Genomic DNA, 20,779 nt, shown 5'->3' with positions numbered 1-20,779 from the left:
AACTACCGATCAGTGAAGGTGGTCAGTTTTAAAATTTTTACCCAAGCGGTTCAGAGATAACCGACACCGGGGGCGTAGCCAGGGGGGGGGGGGGTCGAACTTCTCCCCCCCCCCGCCGAAAATTTTAAATTTTGCTTGCCTATATCACACGTACACATACAAACGCACGCACGAACATACATAAAGTATGGTTGAACCCACCCCCCCACCCCGAAAAAGATTTCTGGCTACGCCCCTGACAGCCACGGTGGTCTAGCGGTTATGGTGCTCGACTGCTAACCCGAAGGTCGCAGGATCGAATCCCGGTCGCGGCGGCCGCATTTTCGATGAGGCGAAAATGCTCGAGGTCCAAGTTCTTAGGTTTAGGTGCACGTTCAGAACCCCAGGTGGTCGAAATTTTCCGGAGCCCTCCACTACGGCGTCCCTCATAATAATATCGTGGATTTGGGACGTTAAACACCAGCAATTATTAATAAGTAGGTTAGCGACTAAAGTGACTCGTACGTAGATACATTGGTTAATATGTTGCGCTGATAACGTGGCTCGAAGACGTGGATCCGATTCCCGAACAGCGCAGCCGAGTTTCGATGGGGTAGAAACGCGAGTGTATACCTATAGATTTAACTGCACGTTGAAAAAGCCCAGATGGACAAAATCAGTGCGGTATCTCTCAACACGGCGTACATCGTAATCACACCGTCGTTGTGGCGTGGGATGTTAAATCCCAACATTTAGTTTAACGTTTGTACTTCGACCCTCCAATGACGTCAGTGACTTGATATGCGGCGAACGCCGTTCTTGCTTCCGCATTTTTTCTTGCATAGTCTTTACTTATTCTGGATCCGATACAAATGCCATTTAGACGATGTAGCAAGACGCACGCTGACCTTGGAATGACGTCACGAGATGGCGGCGCGGTGACATTGACCCGCCCCGCACAGTCTCGGAACGTGCGTGAAGACACGGGACTCTCCCGGCAGGTAGTCGTGCCAACAAGCAAAATTACAAAAAAGAAAAAAGAAAAAAAAAAGCTTAAGAAAGTGGCGCTGTCATACGATAATCGACGTGGTCCCGAGACGGTGTTGCCTCATCACTCATCACGTTTCGTCAGACTTATCGCGAATCCGGAGATCTTTTCGTCGAGTAATAATGGTGACAGGCGTTTGCTCCACGTGGTTGTAATTGCGTACGATCGATCCGTATAGAGTAGTTATTACGCCTTTGTGCGCTCGCGTAGTAACTATTTACCAAGTCTCTTCGATGCTGGGACACCACTAATGTCACGCGCTAGTAGTTCCGCCATCGGTTTACTAACTCGTTTAATGCGTAGGCGTTCTGAGCAATTTCCCGGAAAACCGCGCGTCCGTCCGTGCGTAAGGTGGCGCGTTGTGGCCCATGAAAATACGTGCGATCTTACGTAGGTATATGTGACAGTATTTCAAGTTGCGTATTGATATAGACGAATTCAGTAAGTAATCACGCGATGCAGTCAGCGCAACAAGTAAGTATATCATACAGTTGGCGCAACAAATAACCATACTATGCAGTCGGCACATCAAGTAACCCCACCGTATACAGTCAGCGCAACAAGTAACCGTACTGTATACAGTGGGTGCAACAGCTAGGTGACCATACCGTATACAGAGGGCGCGACAAGTAACCGCACCATAGCATACGATCGGCGCATAAGGACCGTAGGCCACTACGGTTGTCACAACAAGTAACCATACCACATATGTTGTTAGCTATATGATGGCTACTGTCGGCTAGTGTCACGATGTGTCGGTTAAATAACCGAGTTCCAAATAATGCTTAAGCGCTATTAGGACCATTCTCGATCAGTCACTTTCTGCTGCAACATTTATTTTGGTGAAACTGGGCTGCGAAGCCGCCGTGACATTGTATCAAGCTTCGCGCTTTCTTTGCTGTAAGCGTTTCCTATAGCTCCAGGAAGCATGATGCACGCACCAAGATTGTCGCTAAATAATTTAATATCGCCTTTCGATGTGGACAACTTTCGGTTTCGGTTTCTGGGCGCCGAAGTTGGGCAGTGACGTAGAAGTGTAGGGGGCTCGGTCACGTGACCACACAAGGCTGTGACGCACTTAGCCAGGAAGCGATCGAAACCCGGCAAGTGATGTAGCAACCGATGCTTTGCCGGTACTATAGTGAACTAGAATATATTATAGTTCACTACAGCCGGTACGTACGTTGCGGAGGTGGCGGAGGTCCGGAGGCCGCTCACGTCACTACAGTAGATCTGGTGTGACGTCACTACATCTTTCGTTGCCCCTCCTATAGATCTACGTCAGAGTTGGCGCGCTAGCGATGGGTTTCGATCGGGAGAATGGGCATTTAGGTACACTTTGGAAGTGAATTAAAATATATTCTAAACGTTTGCTGTATCCGACCCTTCGTGTGGAGTGTCCTTGCATACAGAGGAAACCCGCAACAGGCTTCTTATAGTCTCAAAATTTGATGGCACCACCCCTTTAACTTTTCACTAAGCTTGCTAACGTGCCTCGTTCGTCCGTACACGGAAATAGGCCAACGACGCCTTTGACCTTGACTTCGTCGTGGCGCGACGCAGTGAATTCTGATGCAACCGGAGCGGCGAGCGGTTGCGGAGGATTGACTCCGCAAGAAATTATACTCGAGAATAATTCAGGGCCTCCTTAAGCTGACAGCACAAGGCTCGCGCCCATTGAGTCGTGACGTCACGCACGAAGTCCGACAGCCCGTCCTTTCGTAAAGCGGGAACCCGTCGACGCCTTGACGCGTTTGTCTTTCTTTTGCATACTACAAGATTGGATCGCAGCGTCAAGCGTCGAACTACCTGAATGACGTCATATGCCGCACAATGTGTGGAGTTTGAAGGGCACGCTTGAATACGAGGCTTTATCTTTTGACAAATACGGTTTGCGTTTTGATCCGCTTGCATTGGGAGGTGCGCTACGGCAAAAGTGTATATTAGCTTGTGCGAAGTGTGTCCCATTTACTCTTGCATTACGCGTACTGGCTAACTGTTGACTAGCATTGGCTGTCAAGGTAACTGAAGGCAATTAGATTTAATCAATTGCGATTCTACCGATCCAGGAGGTACACCGCATATGATGTACCGTATTACTAGAATATTATATGCCCTGCCTTCCTTGCCTGGCGACAGTAATGCAGACTCACTCACTCACTCACTCACTCACTCACTCACTCACTCACTCACTCACTCACTCACTCACTCACTCACTCACTCACTCACTCACTCACTCACTCACTCACTCACTCACTCACTCACTCACTCACTCACTCACTCACTCACTCACTCACTCACTCACTCACTCACTCACTCACTCACAAACACAGGCACGCACGCCAAGCAACTGATGCGGGCTTGAAGACCTTCACACCCTCTAGTAAAACAAAAGAAGACTCAATGTGTTATACTTATAATCTGACTGTTTTACCTTACGATAAAGCTTACAACATTGCCACAGATTTCGTTATACCTTTTTTTTCTGTCGGGATTTTAAGCATCTGTGACATCGGTATTTACAAATACGACAGATCTCCCTGTTTTGAGGGTTTCGACTAATTCGTGGCGGGCTTTTGCAAACAATGGATTGAGTTCCTCGTTGAGTTTCTTGATCGATACTGGAATTGCGCACAACTTCGGTGACTTGATAGATCCACTCGTTCGCTGTTGCAAATCAACCAGCAACATTGGCACTTGGACGACACCCCCCCCCCCCTCCGCTCCTACTCCACCTTCTAAAACTATTTCTCTGTTGTCACGTATTCAGATGCAGGAGTTCCTCAAGAGCCCCCCCCCCCCCCCCCAATAGCACCTTAATAGCACCTGCTCCTCAACGGCACCTCGATAGCATATGCCGACCGCATCAGCGGTCCGATGACCTACGCTATTGCCTTATCGGCGTCAGCATGAAACAATGGATTACGTGAAGGCTACGTTAGCACCTCTGAGACACTACAGGACAGTTATGCGGCATTTCTGCATTTATAAGTGCCGTCGTTTTGTTCACACATTGACGCTTATAGGAGGATACGAGGCGCTCAAGTGCGTGTGTGTGCGGGGGGGGGGGGGGAGAAGGCAGGGAGGGGGATGAAAAGGTTCAATACATTTGCGAACGCATGAGATTTAGTGGCATGCAAATTCGCATATCATCGGCCACTTATAAAAGGCGCTTTATCTCTGCGAACGGCAGGAAATAAAACAAAAAAAAGATAAAAATGTTTCAGCACGAAAGAAAAACGTTTAACAAAAGGAGTAAGGCGCAAACGAGACGAACACAAGAAGTGACATGGACGTCTCGTTTGCGCCTTGTTCCTTCCGTTAAACATGCACCAACTAGCCCAACAAAAATTTCTAGAAGAAAAACGTGTTGTTACCGGTTACTGCTGTGCTAATTGTGCTTTGGAATGGAAACGTGGAACAATAATTGAGAAACGAAAAGGGGATCCTTATGCGGGAACGTCATATTTATTAAACTCACAGGGTCCCTTATGCATTCACTTAACACGACTCGAAGGCGAGGACCATCTTCTTCTTCTCAGTCGATGCACTGATCCTGCCCCGCCACCCTCCGAAAGCTTCGCGCACCTAGCGTGGTTTTGCGTTGCCTCCAGGATCGGAGGCACCTCACCTGGTTTCACACTGCCTCCGTGATCTGCCCACTTTTGACCAAGCTACGACCTCGCGTGGTGACGGCATCATGTGACGCCACGCCACGCCAAAATTTGTGACGTGATGATGACGGCACGAATTTTGGCGATTTGTGACGTCATTGTGACGTCATCGCGTGATGATGATTTTTTGCATCACTCGTCCCCGACGCCTTAGACGCGGGACGCCAACAGTCAAATTTCACGTTTGAGGAGGAATTTAAGGCTTTCGCCTTAAAAGCTTTACTGCGTACTATTTGCTGTACAATGACCTTGTGTTTCATGCGTAAGAATTGGTAAGCTGCGCTCAGTCGTCTTTATTTCTCTTCTCTGCCTTACGCAGCCCATTACTACTTCAGTGAATTTTATCATTGCAGAATAATTGAACTTAAAAGAGTGCATGCGTGTTTACAAATAGACAGAATGGAAATAATATACAGAACGGACGCATATGGGTCAAGTTAACGAGGCAATCCAACATGGCTACAGCGCGGATTCTTGACCATGACTTAAGCGAACGCAGGCGTAGCCAAGGGGGGGGGGGGGGAGATGGCATTCTTCCCGAAATTTTTCAATGTTGCATGTATATATACAGGCACGCATATACAAACACACGCACGAACATACATAAGGTTTGGCTGACCCCATCTCCCTCCCCCCGCCGTCCCGAATAAAAGTTCTGGCTACGCCTCTGATAGCGCATGACGTTCCTACGAGTAGCGCAGTCACACAATATTGTGGCTACTCTGCGTAAGGAAGTAGAAGGTTGCCTAAAAGGAGGAGGGTGTAGGAGATAGCTCAAGCCTGAGCTCCTGCTGAGTCTTTAATTACCCCCTTCTATTTTTATACATCTTGAGCTACCACGTGCTACGCCCTCTCCCCCTCCCTCCCCCGTTTTCGTTTGTTTCAGTCGCTCCCTGATGGCCACTTGCGCAAGCCGAGGCGTATTAGACGTGCACATATCCTGTGTCCACATGTCTCGCCACTGTAAACAACTCGTCCTCCGCAGATCACATGTCGTTGGTGTCTGACACATACGAAGCGCATATTGCGTGTGTGATTGACTGTTGCACAAATAGGTGCACATATCCTGCACGGGTCATGTGTTTCTCGCGTTTGAAGGGTGTATAGTCGATATGTCGTGCAAGCAATGCCGAGGAAACTATCGGCAGAGAGATACGACGCGTACAGCAACGGGAAACAGGGTGAGCTGTGGAGCTACGCCCGACCTTGTGTCGAGTCACAAGGACGGGCGTTTCATTTAGTCGAGGAGTATGTTTACATTAGAAAGAGGAAAAAAAAAACAGCGTTGGCCAAAGTAGGTTGACGTTTACCAATATGTGTTGAATCACAGGGTGCCAACGTTTTGGCTCTCGAAGCATTGTTCACTAACAGGGGCGTAGCCAGAAATTTTTTTCGGGGGGGTTCAACCATACTTTATGTATGTTTGTGCGTGCGTTTGTATGTGTGCGTGTATACATACGCAAGCAAAATTGAAAATTTTCGGAAGGGGGGGAGGGGTTGAATCCCCCCAACCCCGCTCCCTCGCTACGCCCCTGTTCACTAAGTCCGACGTTCACCGCTAAATTCGGCGATGATTATGTTTGATGTTCATTAGGTTCGATGTTCGCCATGCACGATGTTCACCACGCATGATGTTGACCAAGCGTGATGCTAACCCAGTTTCACGCTCACAACGTCTGGTCAGGTTTGTTGATCGCAAAGTTCGATGTTCACGGAGCCTTAGTGAACAAAAGGCTTGAACGCGCGCGGAAGCCGAAATGTGCCCACCTCCCTTCCCTGTGCTGACGGCCACTTCAACAGCCACTTCAGTCGAGGTTCTGTCTTTTCTACCACGATTCGGTCGGATGTTCGAAACAATTGTTGATTGTTGCCCGGTGACTCGAGCGAATCGACCCACAGCCATACGCAATGGCGCATTCTTGCTTCCCGTGTTCCCGGATATGCGTGTAGCGGGACGCGAAAAGTGCCATTGTTTGACAATCATCAACTGAACTCTATAGTCCGGGTTCGCGTTTGTATTGTCCTATTTATATATGCGTGAAAGCACACAGCAGGCACTTCAAGTGAGATATGACCTTGTACAATACCTGTTTGTCAATTTCCTCGTTAATAATTGTTTTACTTCACTTCATGTTTGCCACTGCATCTTTTTGTTTTTCGCCCGTATTCTTAGTACTTAATATTGTTGTGGCATGTAGAATTCTGCCGATATAGAAAACGAGTCGGGCTCATTGAGCAAGAGAGCGCGGGCTCGACTCCCGCCCACGGTCGATGCATTTCAAAGGGGTTCAAATGTAAAAACTGCTTGTGTACATAGATCGAGATTGACGTTTAAAGAGCCCCAGCTGGTCAAACTTAACGCGTAGTCCCACATTACGAAGTACCTTCCGATCATATGATACATATACTTGATTTTATCGAACTGAGGTTTAGAGGGCAGTAAACAACAACAGGACTGCGACGTCATATGAACGAAAGTATGCTTGACGCAATTCTTCCTTGGAGGGCTTGGCTTCGAGAGCGTTCACCACTTCAACGGTTTCTCTATTTTCTGGAAAACAGAAGCTCAGCTCAAACTCCAAAAATAGGAACGCATTGCGCGCGCCATGTTTCCACTTTCCTGCTGCGCGCTTGCAACACGCACCTCCCCCCCCTCCCCCCTTCGCTTCTTCCTTTGTTTCACCACGGTGTCACCTCGTCTTATCAGCGGCGCAGTGGCGCGCTCTTTCTTCAGGTCAAAAAACTGTCTCCCCAGACATTGTAAAATAACAGGTGCGTAGGACTCCATGACTGCGACGAGCAAGATTGCCCCATGAAGCACAGTGCTACGGCGTCCTTTGAAACAACAAGGGCGTCGTGTTGTAATAGTCGCAGACGGTGACACATCCGTCGCTATGAGCATGTGACTGAGACGTTCGCCTGCCGGGAGTGAGGTTGCGTGTTCGGTTCCCAGACAGCGGCAATCGTATATACTCAGTCAATGGTGTCATAAGGCAAAAGCGTCAACTCGGATTTGGCGCATGTGAAAAAAAAAATGCAAATTGCAAGATCAATTTTTTTGTGCGAACCTGAACACGCGTATAAACTGATGCGTTCATGTGCGCAAAACAGGGCGATAACTGCACACAAGGAGGCGGGTAATGGCATATGTACTGATTTCATAACCAGCCTGACGGTGCCCATGCAGGGCAAAGGCCTCTCCCATGTTTCGCTTGACAACCCTGTCATGTGCTTGCTGCGGTAACGTTATACACCGCAAACTTCTTAATCTCATCTGCCCACCTAACTTTCAGCCTTCCCCTCGCGCTTTGCCTTGTCTCGGAATCCAGTATATTACTCTTAATGACCAGTGGTTACCTTGCCTACGTGCCAAACGCACTGCCCATGCCCATATTTTCTTCTTAGTTTCGACTAAGATGTCCATAATAACAGTTTACTCCCTAAGTCTCCTCTCTTCTTGTCCCTTAAGGTTACCCCTATCTTTTACCTTTCCATGGCTCGCCGCGTTGATTTAGGCATACGTGTTCTCTTTACTGTCCTTTGCCGCTGTTGCCGCGTCGCTTACGTTAATGGCCAATCGCGAGTCGGCAAGTTCGCATTGCGGAGATGTTTATCAATGTCCCTCGCGCGTATGACATTGCACAACTCATGCCGCGTGCACATGTAAACATACGTGAACACGCAACAACAGAAAGAGAGCTCACGCAGTCTAAACCCAGCGGACACACACATGTGCACACATGTAGCTGCCATCGAACAAAGCTTCACATACGCAAAAGCAGATCTTTAGCGTCGTTCAGCGATTATCATGCTATGAAGGTGTGAGTGTGGTTGCGGCCATTTTGACCTGGGCAGTTTTTTTTTTTTAGCCCCGCTGAAACAACGTAAAAAAACGGTTGCTCGGAGAAAAAACGCCAGGCCTGCGTGGAAAGCGCAGCACAGTCTCAGCGAAAGCTAGAAGAGCGGTCTTTCTAGAGCCCGTTATAAACTCTCTTGTGGTTACTAATAAAAGTACACTAGCAACGTACCCACTACGCCACAAATAATTTTTGTGAAGTTCGGAAGCACCCAACACGATATTATTCGTCATTCTGTGGAGACGCGAGGTACCGTCTGTGAGGCATTATGTGCACTTTGTTGGTGCGGTGGTTGATGACGATGAAGAATTATGGCTGAGCCCTTTGTAAGGGGTTAAAAGCTTTAAACGACCCACTAGTTACGTAATTCGCATTGTGTGACGCCCGGTCGTTATTTAACTCTCCCGCTTTATAACATACGGTAACGTGAGAAAGAGAGAGAGGGAATTAACTTTGTTGAGACCCTGAGGAAATGAATCATGGGAGCCTTATTGGCTTCCTTGGCAACCAATAGAAGTGCACTTGCGAGGAACCCACTACGCTATAAATCATCATAATTTTTGTGAAGTAGGGAAGCAGCCACTATGCAATTTTTCATCATTCTGCGGAGAACCGTGGTACCCGCTAAACACCTGTAAGACATTAAGGAGTGCTATAAGGTGGGCTAGTTGGTGTTGATTCATCTTCAAAAGTGCGCTTAGTGAAGAACACAGACACAAACGAAAACGTACAGGACATAAGGCAACGAGTTCCTGTAAGACATTATGTGCACTTTGTTGATGCTGTGGCTGATGACGATGAGGAATTATGGCAGAGCTCTTTGTAATGGGTTGGAAGCATTCAACAGCCCACTCGTTGCGAAATTCGCATTGTGTGACGCCTGGTTGCAGAATTCGCGTTGTGTGATGCATGGTTATTTCGCTCTTCTATCACACTACATTACATATGTTAATGTGGTTCGTTCCCGACATGAAGCCTGTACAGGGTGTTTTTGCAAAGCAGTTTCAAGCACCAGCATGGCTCCGAGTTCGTACCTGAGTGGTTATCGAGGGTGGAATCCTTGACATTACTCAAGGAATTTTAAAATTGATGTCCTTCCAGTAGGACTGACACCATTTGTTGTTATTTCCTCTATGTGCTTGATGATGTAATTCGTGTCTGGAAACAGGCAATAAAGCAAAAAAAAAAACAGCATGGCTCTCAGGTAGAATACTGGGCTCCCACGCAGAACGTCCAGGTTCGAACCTCGTTCCATCCTGGATATTTTTTATTATTTTTTTTATTTCGCGCGATAGTCGTTACGGACACCGGCGGCCGCGGCCGCGGAAAACTACGGCGCCAAACACGGCCCTTGTTTTGATCTCACAACAGCTTTCGCTGTAAAACTTGATCCGACTGGATGTTAAACTGGATCCAGTTTGATCCAACCGGATGTTAACGAAAACAAACTACGAGACAATACCATCTGCTGCGGCAAAGCCTTATCGGCTCACACGGGATTGAGATAGTGTTTGGTAATTGGAGAACGAGCTCAGGATCGGAAAAACAAATGGCAATTACACAGAGCGGGTGACATTCTACACAACGGTTGTTGTCAAAGGCTAGCAGCGACTAACCACAGATAAGCGAAATTGGACACGGAACGAAGCTCGGCGTCTGTTTTGATTGCGGTCGCGTGGTTCACGACGTATGTAGCGGCCGTGCCCCCTTCTGCTTTGGTATTACCGTTCAGTTGTTTTGACATTCCTGGTTCTGTTTACGGCACTGTTTTATCTGCAAGCGAGCCTTTCGGGCACAGCGAGAGTCAGCTTTCACTTGGGACGACTGTAGGGTGCGTGTGTCATTTTTATTTTTTCTCGAACTCTCCACGGCTAATGTTCCCATATAACGCGTAGTTTCTGGACATTTCAGCGTTTCGTTTTGTCATGTTCCTGCATGTCACAAGCCATGGTATCTCCTGCAAGTAATTCCTATAAATCATGCTATTCGCTTCACAACACCGTGGTTGCAACTAATCATAATGTATTCTGCAAGTGTTCCTACAAATCGTAGTGTTTTCTACAGATCATATAATGTTTCATACAAGCATTTCTACAAGCCAAAGCGTTTTCTACAATTTTTCCTAGGAAGAGTGTTCTTTATAAGTATTCCTGCAAACTATAGTGTTTTTCGCGAGTATTCCTGCACACCGCACTGTTTTGCAAGAGTATTCCTCCGAACCATAGTGTTTTTCCAGAGTATTCCCGAAAGCCATAGTGTCTTCTACAAGTATTCCTGCAAATAATTGTTTCCTGTGAGCAGTATTCCCACAAACAGTGTTTTCTACAAGTATTCCTGCTGGCCATAGTGTTTCTTGCAAGTAATATTCCTACACACAATAGTGTTTCCGGCAAGTATTCCTACAAACCGCAGTGTTTGTAGAAATACCTGTGAGCTATAGGTCATTAAACCCCATTGTTCGGTCACCCGTAGTTTAGCAACAAAGGACCCTTAGTGGACCCCTTATCTCAACGTAAATAGCAAGCGCGCGGAGAAACAATGGCCCAGGGGTATCTGGAAACGATACGTCGATCACCCCAAACAGTGAAGTAAGCACTGTGTTGGTTCATTCCCACAAAGCGCAAAAGCAGTCAACTGCAGTTTTTTTTTCTTTCTGGGAGCTGTTCATTTGAATCGAGACAAGTTAGTCTTGTAATGCCTAATTAGCATAGAAGATTATCGTTTTCTGGTGTGTGTGTATATGCATAGGACAAAAAAAAATAATGCAGCGTGTTTTTACAGAACAAGCGTTACGATGCAAGTCAAAATGACCTGTTCAGCATGCACGTTCAATCTTGACTGTTGTACTGTTTGTGCTCCGTCGATACAGCAAATTTTCAGGCTATGTAGACAAGTCTCTCTCCCCTTCATGTACACTTTTATTTATTTATTTATTTATTTATTTATTTTTGCGGAGGAATGGGGTAGTTCTGCTTGCGCATACACCGCAGGTGAAAACACTATCTTCCTTCTAGGGGCATCTGTCAAGCAACGCGTTTTCAGGCGGGCCCTTCACACGGCAAGCACTAACTCTTGCGAGAGAAAAAAAAAAAGCTTAAATTACTCCTTAGGCACAGTTAATATAACTGTGTCCATGCTGTACCATACTTATCAGAGCGCAGTGAGATGTGAGTGCGCCTCCACATTTTCTACTTAACTTGTAGCAGCTGGTGACAGGTCAAATTTCAAAATTTGCGACATGCTTTCTTCTATGCCGCTAGAAAGTGATGAAGAAATATTCTCATTTAGTAAAAATTTTTTTTCAAATGTCGGTTCTGTTCGTAAACAAAACTATAAAATAGCGTTTCGTATTACTCACGTATAATTGTGATCCTCGCGCCCAAGCCTGGTCCTGTAGCGTCGATTTGCACTGTAGCACACAGTTGAGAACGGTAGATTTGCCCTGTAGGTTTCCTTGTCAAACTGAAGAACCGATGGCTCTACGGGGTAACCAGATCCGAAGTTTCGTCGACGATGTTTTGAAGCGACCAGCAAAGATTTCTTCGGAAGTGAAGTCGTCTTCGGTGGTCACGTAGCTTCGAAAATTTTTTAGACTCGCCTACTTGCTTGTCTCTTCTTCGCCGGAGAACGCAACCGTGGATGCCTCGAACTGACGCGTATGCTTACAGAGTGACTAGCATCATACATCAAGTCGCATGGTGCTTACCATCTTGAAGAGAACTCACAGCGACTGAATTGTTACCCTGGAACTCCGGGAAGTCTTCGGAAATGCTGGAAGGCGTACACTCTGCCTTGTGCTATCGGGAAGTTGTAGCAGCAGGGTAGCTCCGGTCGAACAGAGATTGATATCGCTGGTTCTAGTCTAGTTTGCCTTGTGAGAAAACACTGGATCCCTTACAATTAGGCGACGAGTATGCAGGGAGTGGCACAGCGGAGATGATGTCTTCAGCCTTCGACCAAGAGGGGAGGGCAGATTTCCCGTCCCGTTCTTCACGTATCCTTACGTCAAGGAAATCCGTCACGAGTCGTTTTTTTCCTGCAGAAACACGATGACAAAAGCTGTGATCTCGTCGTCGTGTCTTTGTTTACGGACACCTTCGGCCCGTTACGTCACCAGTGGCCCCTGGAGCGAAATCGGCGTCGATTCCGGAATAACTCGAAGAGGGGAACCGGTGTTTAGGGAGCGAACCAAGGACCTCCTCCTGTCCGTACGCAACTACAAGCGTCTTCTCAGGTAGCCGGAATAAAAAGTCACGCTCTCCAACGTCCACTTCGGAAGCACTTCGATGATCTGGCTTCGCGCAACAGGTCTCTCTGCGAAGCTGCTGGTCAGTAGTGATCCCCGAATAGGCTGCCCGAACGGGGTTTCCTTTAAGTCCGGATTCACTGTACTCCAAAACTGTATGACGCCGCGTTTTCGCCTTGCGCACGGCCGGCCGGCCGCTCACGAATCTCGACAAAACTGCAGCCTGGATCGAAAAAAAAAAACAACGCGCACTGAGTTCGCGTTCCTCTGCGCTTAACAAGACCTCCGCTGCCTTCTCCTCGAGTGAAGTTGTGTAGCTTACACGGCTAAAAGACCTCCGAAGGAAACCGCAACGCCACGGCAATGTAGTAGTATTGTAATCCTTCGGGGAAGCCTTCTGTACGCGTGCCGTCGGCGACGGCGTGGCGTCTTCGTTCTCTTGAAGGCGTGCGCGCTCGAATCCCCCTTCTCGTAGTCTGACGTCGCTCCGCGCTGCGCGGCAGGAAATGTAACTGACGGCTCACCGGGCCCGCCTGACGTGGATAAGATATATAGCGCCGCGGCTTTCCAACCTCCTCTCTCTCTCTCCTTTCAGCGCCGCGCTTCCACCGGCCGCTCCCAGGTCAACAACGTTCGCGCTTCCCTCACTCACGAACTTACCTTACCCCTCGCGACCGCCCGCCTGTTCCGTGAGCAGCGGCAGACAATCGACGTCGTCGTCGTAAAAACGCGCCCGCGGCGGCGTTTATTGACGTCGAGTTTGCGACGCGCTCGCCGCGCCGTTACGGGGCTTGTTTGTGAAAGGAAGAAGGCTGCAATCCACCTGTCTGACGTACACCGCAGCGGTGGTCAAGTGGTTCGGCGTCCGTCCCCGACGCGTGTGGTACTGGGTTCGACTCCCATTGTCACCGGGCATCTACGGGGTTTAACAGCGGAGCAGTTTGTGCCAGCCGTTGGTTGTAATCCGTCAACGGAAAACTGTCGTCATCATGAACCGGCACGCGCTATCTTCGTCCTCTTCTTCCTCTTCTTCATCTTCTACTTTGCTCCCAGAACACGTGCGCCTATTTGTCCGGCGTGGGACGGAATAACTCTGATGGGTGTGAGAGAGAGAGAGAGAGAAAGAAAGAGAGAAATTTTTGCCGAAAAACAAATTCTTGAAGAGGGATTCGAACCCGCGTACCCACGATCTGAAGGCGAGCATCGTAACCACTCGGCTATCCCGGCAATTTTTTTTTCTTTATTACAGGGAAGGAAACCGCTGCACTTAGATTGACATTGCAAAACTTAATAATCAGGCATATTTATTTAAACACTAATGAAACACAGGAAACCAGTCTAGAGCATCACTATAACGTTCATATGTCCCGTCTATTTGAATCACTTGTTCCTGGAAGGTGTTTTTCGTTGATCGCGGAGGCTCAGCATTTCTGTCAATCAGTCTTGCTCTCCAGAGACTGTGCATCATTTGTGGAAAATTATTCGCTCTATGGGTTTCAAAAAGAAATGGTGGACGCCGTACTATTTCTGCAAACAAGATTTTCAGCAACTTATTTATTTAGCGTAAGATGAAAGGGGTTGGTGAAGAATGTTACTGATGTATGCTTTCCGATCCCACTATATCGGGCTGCATTTGGAAATCGTCAGTTCTTTGATGTATTAACTCGAGTTTAAAAAAAAATGTGCGTGTGTCCGGGAACAAACAGTTTCTTTTTTAGGGGCGAAGCTCCTTAAGGCGGCACCCGTTCGTCCCTCGTAGTCGTCGTGGTCGTAGTAGTGAGTAACAAGTCTTACGCTTTGACCTCCAAGATGGTGCCGGTGGGAGATTTCTCCTGTGCGTTGTTGAACAATAAAAAATTCGCAGCGTGCGCGTTAACTAAAAGCCGAATTCTTCTGTCTCTCATTCCCCATTAGCAGCCATTGGCATGTTCCAGTAGGAAACGTTAGTAGAAGTAGAAGTGTAAGTGTTAGCTAAAAGCCGACTTCTTCTGTCTCTCATTGCCATTAGCAGCCATTGTTTACCTCCAAGGTAGTGCCTGGTGAGATTTCTCCTGTGCGTGATTAAACAATAAAAATTTTGTTCAAAACGCCGTTGATTGATGAAATAAACCAACGAAAGACGCCAGATGTTTTGTAAAAGCAGAACGAAAGAACGCCAGATGTTTTTCTTAAAGTGTAGTAGTAGTAGTTATATGTAGCCACCTCGCCCGATCGTCAACGGGCGAGGTGGACCGGCAGCGGCGCGAGGACCCTGCCGTACGAGAGTTAAATCACACTAAAAGACATACTTTGCGGGCGATACACTCTAGTGAGCTTTCAACTTTTCGTCTTAATGTACATGATAAAGAAATTATTTCTACGAAAAACGCAAGGCACACCTTGAGCAATATGTTTGGTTTTGGGACGCTAAATGGAACCATGAGGCGATGCGAAGCCGGAGCACTTGCACGATCGCGTTCCGTTGGCTTTCGTTGGGCATGCTACCGACCTCGCGTCGTGGAACGCGCGTCCTGTCTTCCCTCTAGCCTTGCCTTTAATTCGCACAGGGCGAGCGGGGAATGCGGTCGCTCTTGGCGCTCTTTCGCTCGGGAGCGGACTTCTTCCTTGCATTTCACCGATCACAAGTGATAATGAAGGGACCACGTAAACCAACAGTACAATAAAAGTTTGATGTTTAATATATACACGATGTTTCACACTCTTTATATTATGTACTGGGCGCATTTCACGGAAGAGTTTCACGGTTTACAGATGATTCCCTCCGTAGCTTCGCCCCACTCATCATCATTCACCCCGTGGATATTTAAGATGCACGCAGGTACTCTTCCTGTGAAGACATGGCAAAGAACTAAAGGACTTTTATTTGTTCCCTAGGACGTAAATTGCAGATTGTGCAAAAAAATCACAGCCTATCCACGGAGTGAATGATGATGAGTGGGCGAAGCTGCGGAGGTTCATCGGTAAACCGTGAATCTTCCGTGAATTCTGCCCAGTACATCATCACCGACGTGATATCGGGCGCGTTTATACTAAAGGTTCGATGAGTTATGACGACTTGCAGCTCACTTTAATTTTACATGTACGCTGTGAATTTTCATTGTTTAGAAAACCATTGCTTTAGAAAACATCTGGCGTCTTTCGTTAAGCAGCTGGCGTCTTTTCGTTTTGCTTTAGAAACATCTGGCGTTCTTTCGTTTTGCTTTTACAAAACATCTGGCGTCTTTCGTTGGTTTATTTCATCAATCAACGGCGTTTTGAACAAAATTTTTATTGTTTATTCACGCACAGGAGAAATCTCACCAGGCACTACCTTGGAGGTAAACAATGGCTGCTAATGGGAATGAGAGACAGAAGAAGTCGGCTTTTAGCTAACACTTGCACTTCTACTTCTACTAACGTTTCCTACTGGAACATGCCAATGGCTGCTAATGGGGAATGAGAGACAGAAGAATTCGGCTTTTAGTTAACGCGCACGCTGCGAATTTTTTATTGTTCAACAACGAACAGGAAAAATCTCCCACCGGCACCACCTTGGAGGTCAAAGGGTAAGACTGGTTACGCACTACGACTACTACGACTACGACTACGGGGGACGAACGGGTGCCGCCTTAAAGGGCCCCTCACCAGGCCACATAGCAAATTTTTGTTCGACGCCGGAAGTTGTTGTGTGCCGAATGAAGAGCAGTATACCGCAAGAATTTTTCAAATCGGTTCATTACGAGCTGAGAAAAACAATAATTTGTAGCGGCGCGAAACCATGAGGCGAGGAGGCGAGTTTCAAACCCTTGCCACTCGCCCCGTGTAGCCTTAGCAAGCCAAATCCCTTCCCTGCCCTCTTCACTTGACACATAGGCATGAACACGTCATGCGCATGCATGGTCACGTGCGCATGACGTGCCCGAGCCAGCCCGAGCACGCGAGCGGCGTTGCACGGCACCTTTTCTTTTTTTTATGTAGCGGCCGTGGGCGTTTTGTCGGCGTTCTCTGTGGTGTACTGCCTGTTTCTGCGGGACGGGCATGAAAGTTGAGACATTTGTACGGGCACGAGAGTGGCGGTATCGTGAGCCAGTGCCGCATTAACGTTTACTTCGACGCGGTAGAATAAATGAGCATAATGAGTGCTCGAACGCGCCTGAACATTACATCGTTTCCAGGGCTGGCGTCTGCTCGATGCGCTAACCGCGGGGACACGAACGCATGGGAAAGGGAGGCACATTTGCCCCGCATCTCGCTGCAATTCACAAAAAAAATCGAAAAAGACGGACACATTCCCTTTGTGTGTCTCATTATTTCTCTCAAGTTTTATTAATCTATTCAAGCAACAAATTACACAAACTACACATGTCGTGTCAAATAATTATCGCAGTGTCGCGTGCTACTGTTGGCGACGTCGGAGCGCAGTCGTCTACGTAGAAGAGCGACATCACAGCACTACCACCTACGTAGAGCCATTTTCTCATGTACGTCATCCCCTCATTCTCTAAAGCGCGCGCCCGCGAGAGGAAGGGCAAGCAGCGTTCACCTTGAAATTTGACCCATTTCCGCGGCACGTAGCGTTGCAAATTTTGGCAGACGTGGTCGTGAACGTCCAGTGCATGCATTGCGCGCGTTAGCTGAAAATTGTCAAACCTGGTGAGGGGCCCTTTAAGGAGCTTCGCCCCTAAAAGCCTGAGACTATTGATCATTGTTTTGTTTATTGTTGTGATGCAGTGTTCTTTTGGGATGTTCTGCAGCGAGCACTGAAAGAAGACTTTGAAATCAACCCTGTAAACATTAGGTACCTAGATGTCACAAAGGACAGGACATTACCTATGGCCTTATCTTACTTATTGGTCGGCTATCCAGGCACGCTAGCATGGCATAACATAGCCTTGTATATTATAGTATACCAAGAAGGGCGGGGGGCGAGGAGTGAGGGTGAGGAGGTGGAATGTGAGGGTGAGTGGGGAAAGGAGGAGGGGAGAAAGTAAAGCACAGCATAGAAAGAAAGAGAAATAGAGAGAAAGGAATGAAAGAAAAAAAAACAGACAAAGAAAGACAGAATTAAAGGAAGAAAGATAATGAAAGAGAGTGAAAGAGATAGAAAGAAAGAGGAATCGAGAAATAGAGAGAGAGAGAGATAGGGAAGAAAGAGAAAGAAAGAGAGAGAGAAAGAAATATATAGAGAGAGAAAGAAAGAAAGAAATAGAAATAGACAGAGACAAAAGAAGACAGAAAAAATAGAAATAATAGAGGAAAAAAATAAAGAGAGAAAGTGAGGAACAAAGAAGGCCGCCCAGCTCCGCACTTCCTTCAGGCTTGGCATCACTAGTGCGAAGGTGCCGTAATTATTATTATTATTATTATTATTATTATTATTATTATTATTATTATTATTATTATTATTATTATTATTATTATTGCTGTTGTTGTTGTTGTTGTTGTTTTTGCTACAACAGCTGGCTAAAATTGTTGTCCCGTCTCGCCTCCAACCATCTCGTAGTTCAAGAGAGTTCTATACACGCACGCATGCACATCAACAATTAGCTCTTTAAAAATTACACACACACACACACACACACACACACACACACACACACATATATATATATATATATATATATATATATATATATATATATATATATATATATATATATATATATATATATATAATCTCCATTTTCTCGCGTGAACGCACGCACGTCGCATGACAAGGGGTGGCGCCAGCGGCGGGGTCCGCCTGCTTTCCTTTGCCTCACCCCCCCCCCCCCCGAAGAAAAAAAAACAAACAAATTCAAAACACAGTGCATATGTTCCCAGCCTCCCTACCCCAATGCAGGGTAGCAAAACCGTGTTCCTGTTCAGATTAACGTTTCTGTATATCTTATTTCTTCATGCTTCTCGCTTTCCTCTCTCTAGTCTTCAGACATAGAGATGGCGAGCCGCCACACCACAGACAGGCGTGCCCATACAGCGTTGGGAAAATTTTGTTCAATCTTTGTAGATTGGGAAAGACCCCCGTTTGAATCCTACGGAGGTCAATCGCGTCCTCCCCTTCTAATGATTTGTGGGGGGCGCTGTATTTTTGTCGAGTGCCTCGCTGGTGAGCCAGAATTTCGCGAGGGGCCATTCTGGATGGGTCGTTGTCCTCCTCGTTAGTATTGTCCTTAAGTGTTTGAGGGGATTGAAAGTGCGGTCGAGGCTCTGCTCGGTTCGTGAGCCCTCGAGCAAGAGCGTCTGCACTCTCGTTTCCCTCCAGGCCTGTGTGTCCCGGACACCAGATCAGCCTGTAGTTGTTTTTCAATCTCCCGCCTAGGAATTTACTGAGCTTTATCGGGAGGCGGCCTTTTAAAAATAAACGGCACGCTTCCTGTGAGTCGGAGATGATAATGGTCTGTGGTTCCTCCCTTCGTTCTTGCTCTTTGATCGCAAGGGTAATTGCAAAGCATTCCGCCTTGGCGATCGAGGACGTGTACAGGGATGCACATGTCATCATTCTGTTGTCGCTGTTGAGGACTGTTGCAACGGACCGTTTGAAGTTATATGCGGAAGCGTCCACATACAAAACATTTGTTTTGTTTTTTAATGTTTTACGGAGCCATCGCACTCTCTCCTCTCTGCGCTTTTTGTTTGTATTTACGTCCATGTTCTTGGGCAGGGGAGCGATCGAGATCTTGCCGCGGACGGGTTCCGGGATGTCTACAAGAACCTCGTCCAGCTAGGTTCTGGGGGTACGGTGGGAAGCCCACCCTAGCGAGTATCTCTCGCCCGGCTTTCGTCTGACTTAGACGATTTCTCTGCGCGGTCAGTACCGCTGTCTTTAGCTCAGGATATGTGTTATATATTCCGAGTTCTAATAACTTTTGAGTTGGTGTGCTTACCGGTAGTCCTAGGGCTACTTTGTAGGCACTCCTGATTATAGACTCGACGTTTTCTTCTTCAGATTTCATGGGGATGCCTAAACCGACCACCATCTTTAGATGCCTTTTTAGGCCAGTACAACCTATCTAATACTTTCGAGCAATGGGAGGCCCAGCTCGCCAGCTCTGACCCGGAGGTACAGCTTGCGCTTCTGGGTCACGTCAGGCAGGCAGCAGTAGCCAGTGGAGCCCTGGACTTGGGGCCCCACCCATCGAGCTCATGACCCCTTATCCCAACCCTTATGAATAAAGTTGTACTATACTACTACTCTTCAGACAGTAAGACGTGCCACCGCGGACACAGGGAGGAGGACCAGACAACACAAACGCCGACTATCAACTGAAAGGGCGCACTGTTCGATGCTCAGCCACCTATATCTCTCATGTATACACCACGTGTGCCGGATTGACAGGTGGTGCTACCATACCTACCGGTGGCGTAGCCAGAATTTTTTTTTTTAGGGGCGAAGCTCCTTAAGGCGGCACCCGTTCGTCCCTCGTCGTGCTCGTAGTAGTGAGTAACAAGTCTTACCCTTTGACCTCCAAGGTGGTGCCGGTGGGAGATTTCTCCTGTGCGTTGTTGAACAATAAAAAATTCGCAGCGTGCGCGTTAACTAAAAGCCGAATTCTTCTGTCTCTGTAGAAGTGTAAGTGTTAGCTAAAAGCCGACTTCTTCTGTCTCTCATTCCCATTAGCAGCCATTGTTTACCTCCAAGGTAGTGCCTGGTGAGATTTCTCCTGTGCGTGATTAAACAATAAAAATTTTGTTCAAAACGCCGTTGATTGATGAAATAAACCAAAGAAAGACGCCAGATGTTTTGTAAAAACAAAACGAAAGAACGCCAGATGTTTCTAAAGCAAAACGAAAAAGACGCCAGCTGCTTAACGAAAGACGCAAGGTGTTTTCTAAAGCAATGGTTTTCTAAACAATGAAAATTCACAGCGTACATGTAAAATTAAAGTGAGCTGCAAGTCGTCATAACTCATCGAACATTTAGTATAAACGCGCCCGATCTCACGTCGGTGATGATGTACTGGGCAGAATTCACGGAAGATTCACGGTTTACCGATGA

At 47.2% G+C, this 20,779-nt stretch overlaps 1 protein-coding gene across 1 annotated transcript in view; it reads right to left on the bottom strand.

Annotated features, from left to right (window-relative positions):
- The window catches only part of LOC119405058 (uncharacterized), a 33,961-nt gene extending 20,649 nt beyond the window's left edge, over positions 1-13,312 (bottom strand). The window contains exon 1 of the mRNA XM_037671818.2: positions 11,917-13,312. The gene's annotated coding sequence lies outside the window, so the exon portion shown is untranslated. The remainder of the gene's footprint in view (positions 1-11,916) is intronic.
- Positions 13,313-20,779: the final 7,467 nt, after the last annotated feature.

The sequence above is a fragment of the Rhipicephalus sanguineus genome, chromosome 9 (genome assembly GCF_013339695.2).
Source record: "Rhipicephalus sanguineus isolate Rsan-2018 chromosome 9, BIME_Rsan_1.4, whole genome shotgun sequence".
Lineage (NCBI taxonomy): Eukaryota > Metazoa > Arthropoda > Arachnida > Ixodida > Ixodidae > Rhipicephalus > Rhipicephalus sanguineus.
Note: the sequence above shows the minus strand (reverse complement) of the source record. Positions and strands in the feature narration are given on the sequence as shown.